The following is a 6000-nucleotide window of genomic DNA, read 5'->3' on the forward strand; positions in this document are numbered from 1 at the left end:
AAATATGTTTTTTTGATTTTTAGTAGAAAATAAAAATTGAACACAGCTCCTTTAGGCTACAAAGTAAGTACAAACCGGCAGTGCGTACCTAAGTGGCAGGTTACTGTATTGGTTTGTCATAAATTGAAGGAAGCTAAATGGTTTCATCAGTCAACGTGCTTATAATGATTCAATTTATAAAAAAAATCATATAAATTTTTTTTTAATAAGCTTTTAATTTAACGTTTTTGTAACTTCTATAGCCAATTAAAAAGTACATGTCTTTTAAAACTTTACAATTTAAGTCAACTACTACTTTTTAAAGTTTCGTTAATACTTCATAGTTTGTTTACAGCTTGTTTTTTTTAGTTGGGTTTTTTGTTGTAAATCTAGTGTGATCGTCTTAAAAAAAAAAATAAAAATGAACTTTACTAAACGACCATCAACAACAGCATCCGAGTCAACCTACGACTGATTTCATCCTTTCATTGAAATACGATAAAAAAAAATGCACGAAGACAATTTTGCACGAGTTGAACTTTTTTTTTATTAATTTTTTTTTTTTTAGTTTTTTTTTCTTACTATCACTGTTACCCCTAACCCTTACCCTCGGTCGGTAGCTTATTTTATTATTTATAAAATTTTTTTTTTATACTTTAAGTGTAATTCCTAAGCCTTACCCTAGGTCGGTAGCTTTTGTTTTTATAATTATCTTTATTAGTTGTTTTTATTTTTACTATCACTGTTACTCCTAACCCTTACCCTTGGTCAGTATTTTTATTTCCTTTTGTTTTTTATTAATTTATCTTCTAATTTATTTTTTTTGTATATACTTTTTTTCTGTTTGTTTTTACTCTCGTGCAAAATTGACCCTTGGTGCAAAATTGTCTTCGTGCATTTTTTTTTATCGTGTAATTTTGTGCCCTCGTGCAAATTTGTTTTCGTGCAATTTTGTGCACTCGTGAAATTTTGTTCGATGCAATTTAGTCCCTTCGTGCAATTTAGTAACGTCGTGCAATTTTGTCTTCGCGCAATTTTTACCCGTTTCCGCCAGATAACTCATCAAGGACGAAACCGGTCGTAGGTTGTTTCAGATGCTGTTTTCGATGGTTGTGTGGTAAATTTCATAATTTATTATTGATGGCAGAAAACATCTTTACTTCGTTAATGATCGTTAGAATAAATAATGTCTAAACTACAAATGTCTTGATCTTACAAATAGATTATTCATGCTCAGACAAAAATGTATTTGATAATTTTTTGTTTTTAAAATAAAAGGACAAGCTAGAACCGGATGTTTAAAAAAATAGGTTGTGATCGTTATGTAATTAGTTGAAGCAAGTTAAAAGATTGTTTTGAACTAATATTAGATACATTTTATTTTTACTATATATTCTTCTATCGAACTTGTTGGAAGTTTTGTTTTAAGGGATTATCCAGGTTAATGATGCTTTTTAATAATTCTTTATAGTAACATGTTCAAGAAATAAGAAACAGTTTATTACATTCTTGTTTAAATATTTTCAAAAATAAAGCTTTACTTGTAAATCAACGAGCCTTAAGTGGTAAACTAACGACACCCATTAAACTTTATGTGAACATGTTCTGTAACTAATTACAACAAAGAAAGTTAATCTGTAGAGTATGTGTCAAAAATACCTTTGTAGTAGGAATGTTTATAAGATAAATAACCGAACTAAAACTACTTTTGTCGAACCTAGCTCGGAATAGCTATCAGTTTTAAAATTAGATAACCAAGTCAATAAAAAATTAACTTGTAAAAATTCCTTATGATTCAATATAAAAGTTTAAATTTCCAGTTTTTAAATAAAAAAATTTAATCTACTAATATTGAATTTTGATTTTTGTGTTAAAAATGTTCGATTGTTGTTGTTGTTTTATCATGATTATAACTCTGTTGTTTTTCATTTCCTTTTCCAGGGGCGTGTTTTGACTTGTTTCCTGTGCACCCCCTATAAAAAAAAATGTTTATCAAAAGCGATTAAGTATGGTTTTCTTTTAAATATTTTATTAAAAATTCATATCAATATAGTTGATTTTTGATACTAAGTATAATTTAATTCATATTTTTTAAAGAAATACGTCAAAATGACGTAGTTTTATAAAAATGTATAAACTATATAAAAATATTTTAACTTTAAAAGTTTAACAGTTTGAAAAATTAAACTTTTCATCATAATCTTTTTTTTTTAATATTTATACCCTTAACCCTAACCCACCTTACCTAAAAAAAAAATTAAAAATTATATTATTAAAACAAAAAACAAGAAAAAAAAATGCTGACTCAGCAAATATACAAATTAGTTGCATGATTTTCAAGTACTAACTCAAAATCAGTAGTGGAAATTTGAAGCTAACCTCATAAATTAGCCAACTAGAAGTGTTTAAAAAAGTATTTTACATAGCTGTATATTCTATCCATGTGTTGCTGATCTATATTCTTGAAGATATAACTATCCAACCGTGAAACCTAACAACAATTGATACTAGAGTCTTGTTGTAATCTAAAGGGGTTTTCCCTAATATTTACTGAGATAGCAAAAATAAACGTTTTTTCTCATAATTTTTTATTTTTAGTTGTAACGATACGTTATTTAATTACAATTTTCTATTTTTTAATTGGAAACACTTTGTTGTTGGGAAAGCTAAAAACAACAACAAATGAGATGTTGACAAGTTATAGTACAAGAAGTTTGAAATTGTTGCTATAACAACAGTCATCGTTCAAAGAAATGACTATTGTGAGCTTGGGGCATTGTTATAGAGAGTAAGTCTGAGTTCTGAGGAAAGAATTGGAGTGAAGTTTATTGTCTTCCAGTAGATCCACCTTTTCCTGTGTGCTAGTGACTAATTTTATTGACTTTTTTTATAAGCAAGATACTTAAATTGTTTTTAGACAAATTTAAGTATTTTCTTGAATTTTGTTAACATTGTATAAAATTTTATAACAGTTTATAAAATTTTATTGATTTTTTCATACCTGAGTTTTTTATTGTAATTTTTGTCTAATTTTAATTACTTTATTCATTTTAAGTTTTTTATATTTTGTTACAAATTGGTTTACTATTAAGTTTTTAGTATATAAATTTATCCCAACTGCTTTGTATTTTATATTATTAAATAATTTTTGTTAAAGTAAATTTAAACTATGTCACGGGTCAGTCTTCCAGACACTAGGATTCAAACTCGGGCTAAGAGTGCTCGCATTCAGAGCTAAAGACCTCTTAGCCATGAGTCAACCATTGACCCCCCTACCCTTCTAAACAAACCCTTGGAAGTTGGCATGCCAACCTCCTCTGGTTTCATTGGCGTCCTCGGGTACAAGAATAACGATCTTTCGGTCAGTCAAACACATGAGCCTAACATAAGTTTAAGTGGGTCTTACCATACCAGTCAAATTGATCCATGTTTTTCACCAAATTCAGATTTGGCCATCACAACTCAGAACAATTTGTTATTTACTAAAAATGATATTAACAATGTACAAACAATAGTAGGGGAAAGTAAGTCACATCTGACACAAAAAGACAACTTACCAAACACTAGCATAAGTTGTAAAGACCCTCAACATTTTCACACAGATCATACCTATTATCATGGCTAGCTTTATGCATGATACCCATAATGATTATATACCATATACCATTAATAGTAATACTAAAATAAATCACAATCAAAATTACAGTCAACAAGCCATAGTGGGCCAGTTTCAGCCTGACATCAAGGGTAATTTAAGCATGCATAATATAGGTGGGTATCACATCACAACTAATTCTCCCCACTTAGGTACTAAGATCTGTCTACCCTACCAAGTGTCCAGTGAGGTACGAGACAGTAGTCAGGCCATAATCTCAGACAACTTAGCATCTGCAACAACTGAGCAAGAATTACATATGGTTGAGTTAGAAATTAAGCTTCAAGCTTAACGTCTCAAAGAGTTAAAGTTACAAAAAAGAAAAAAAACTTTGTTGTCAATAAACAAAGAAGCACATGAACTTGAGCTTGACATGCAAGCCAGTTGCAGAGATCCTATACAGCAGACCTGTCCTAGTAGAACTAAAATAATCAATGGGTTAGTGAATGCCAGGGGTGAATATAATCATATTGATAATAACTCAATGAGGACAACTTCCAAGCCTGACTCAAATTTCAATAATATAGTTGACTTTAACTTGCCAGGGGGTGGTTATAGGGGATTCAATTTAAGCAATAGGATCTCTGAACTTAAATCTATTATTAAGATAGATATAACCGCTAACCCTAGAGATGAAATAAGCTATTTTGAAGATATGTGCCGAAGTCTTGAAATTTTTGACTCTCAATTGCGCTACCAAATTTTGACTTCAGTCTGGCCACATAAAGATATACGAAATTTTTACACTACTTTCGAGTATGGGAGACGTTGTTACAAGAGTCTTATTGATTACTTGTCAAATAGGGATGGTCAGCTTGGTAGAGTTCTTCTGCCTAGACCTGATTTCAACAATCTAAACGGCCAAGCTTTGGAACTAGAAGTCACGAAGTGGGAGGCAGAAATGAAAGACTTTAACACTTTAAGAAAGTTTTTATACATTCACCTAGCTCCTGAACACTTAAAAGGTAAAATGAGAGAAATCTTAAGCTTAGATATAGAAAATTTTAAGCGTCGTTGTAGGGACATTTGTGATTCAAATCACCAACGTAGTATAGAGGCATCAAGAAATATTAATTACAATGTTAATAGACCAAGTCAAAGAAAGAGTAAATCTAACTATCACATGAATAGCTATAGACATATAGACCGAAACTCTGGCTACCAAAATAATGCAAACAACTATTTTTGTCATCAAGATTGTAATTTTATTCCTGATACTAGAGTCATTGGCCACCCTATAGATAATTTCCAGGGTCGGACACACCAAAACAATACCCCTGTTGTCAATGGGTATCAAGGCAGACAAAATAGCAATCACAACAATACAGGCAACAATGGGACTTTAAGTACTCTCTTATAAATAACTTGATGTCATTGTCTTAGTTGAAGCTGATTAAGTTTAACGTCTTATTCTATATTTTTAGTCCAATACGTTTTCACAGTTTTTTTTTTGTGTTTTAACATAAAAAATTATTGACTGTTGATTTTTTTATACTTTTTAATTTTTTTAACTAAAAGTACGTTTCTTTTAATTAATTATTTTAAAGTTTACGTAAATTTCGATTAATAATAAAATAATGAAACAATAAAAAACCTATTGTTGATTGTAAGTTATTTTTTAAGTAATATTATTTTAATTTGTGCTTATACTAAAATATTGTTTTAAACTACGCAAGTTAATCAAGCTGTTTAGGATCATTTATTATTTATGTGTTTGCTTTTTTAATGCTTTTGTAAGTTTTAATTTATAAATCAGGAATAACTTTTGAAAAAGTTGTAGACTAAATTTATTTTATCATTTTTACATTAATTTTTTTTTAGTATTTAGATATCTTTAATTTAAGATAAAAAATCTAGTTTTGTCCCTGCAATCGTAATAAGTTTAATAAATTTTATGCCCTTTAGCGCCGCAAATTTTTAACAAAATAGTGGCGCATTGGTTGAATATTCAGCAGTTTTAAATTTATTATACAACTTCAAGAGATTCATTTTAACTATGGAAACTTTTGACGATTTTGAAAACATGCTGTTTTCATTTTTAGAACATTAAAATAACCGTAGTTTTGTAACTAGTTTTTTTAAGAAATTTTAGAATAATGGTTCACGTCTGTTGTTAGTTTTTTTACAAAAATATAATTTGTTTTGATTTAAATTGAGTTTTTAGCTCAACTATTTTAACTAACACTGTTTAACTAAGTATTGTTTACATATCTTTGAATAGGTTTTTTATTATTCAGACAAGTTAATTACTAATTTTGATTAGTACTTTGTTTTAAGTATCTTATGTATAAAATATTTTGTTATTCATCTTAGCTTCACAATGTATTGGCAAAATTTTCACATTATTAATAAAAACAGGAATTATG

The sequence above is a fragment of the Thalia democratica genome, chromosome 4, assembly GCF_965202585.1.
Source record: "Thalia democratica chromosome 4, ktThaDemo2.hap1.1, whole genome shotgun sequence".
NCBI lineage: Eukaryota > Metazoa > Chordata > Thaliacea > Salpida > Salpidae > Thalia > Thalia democratica.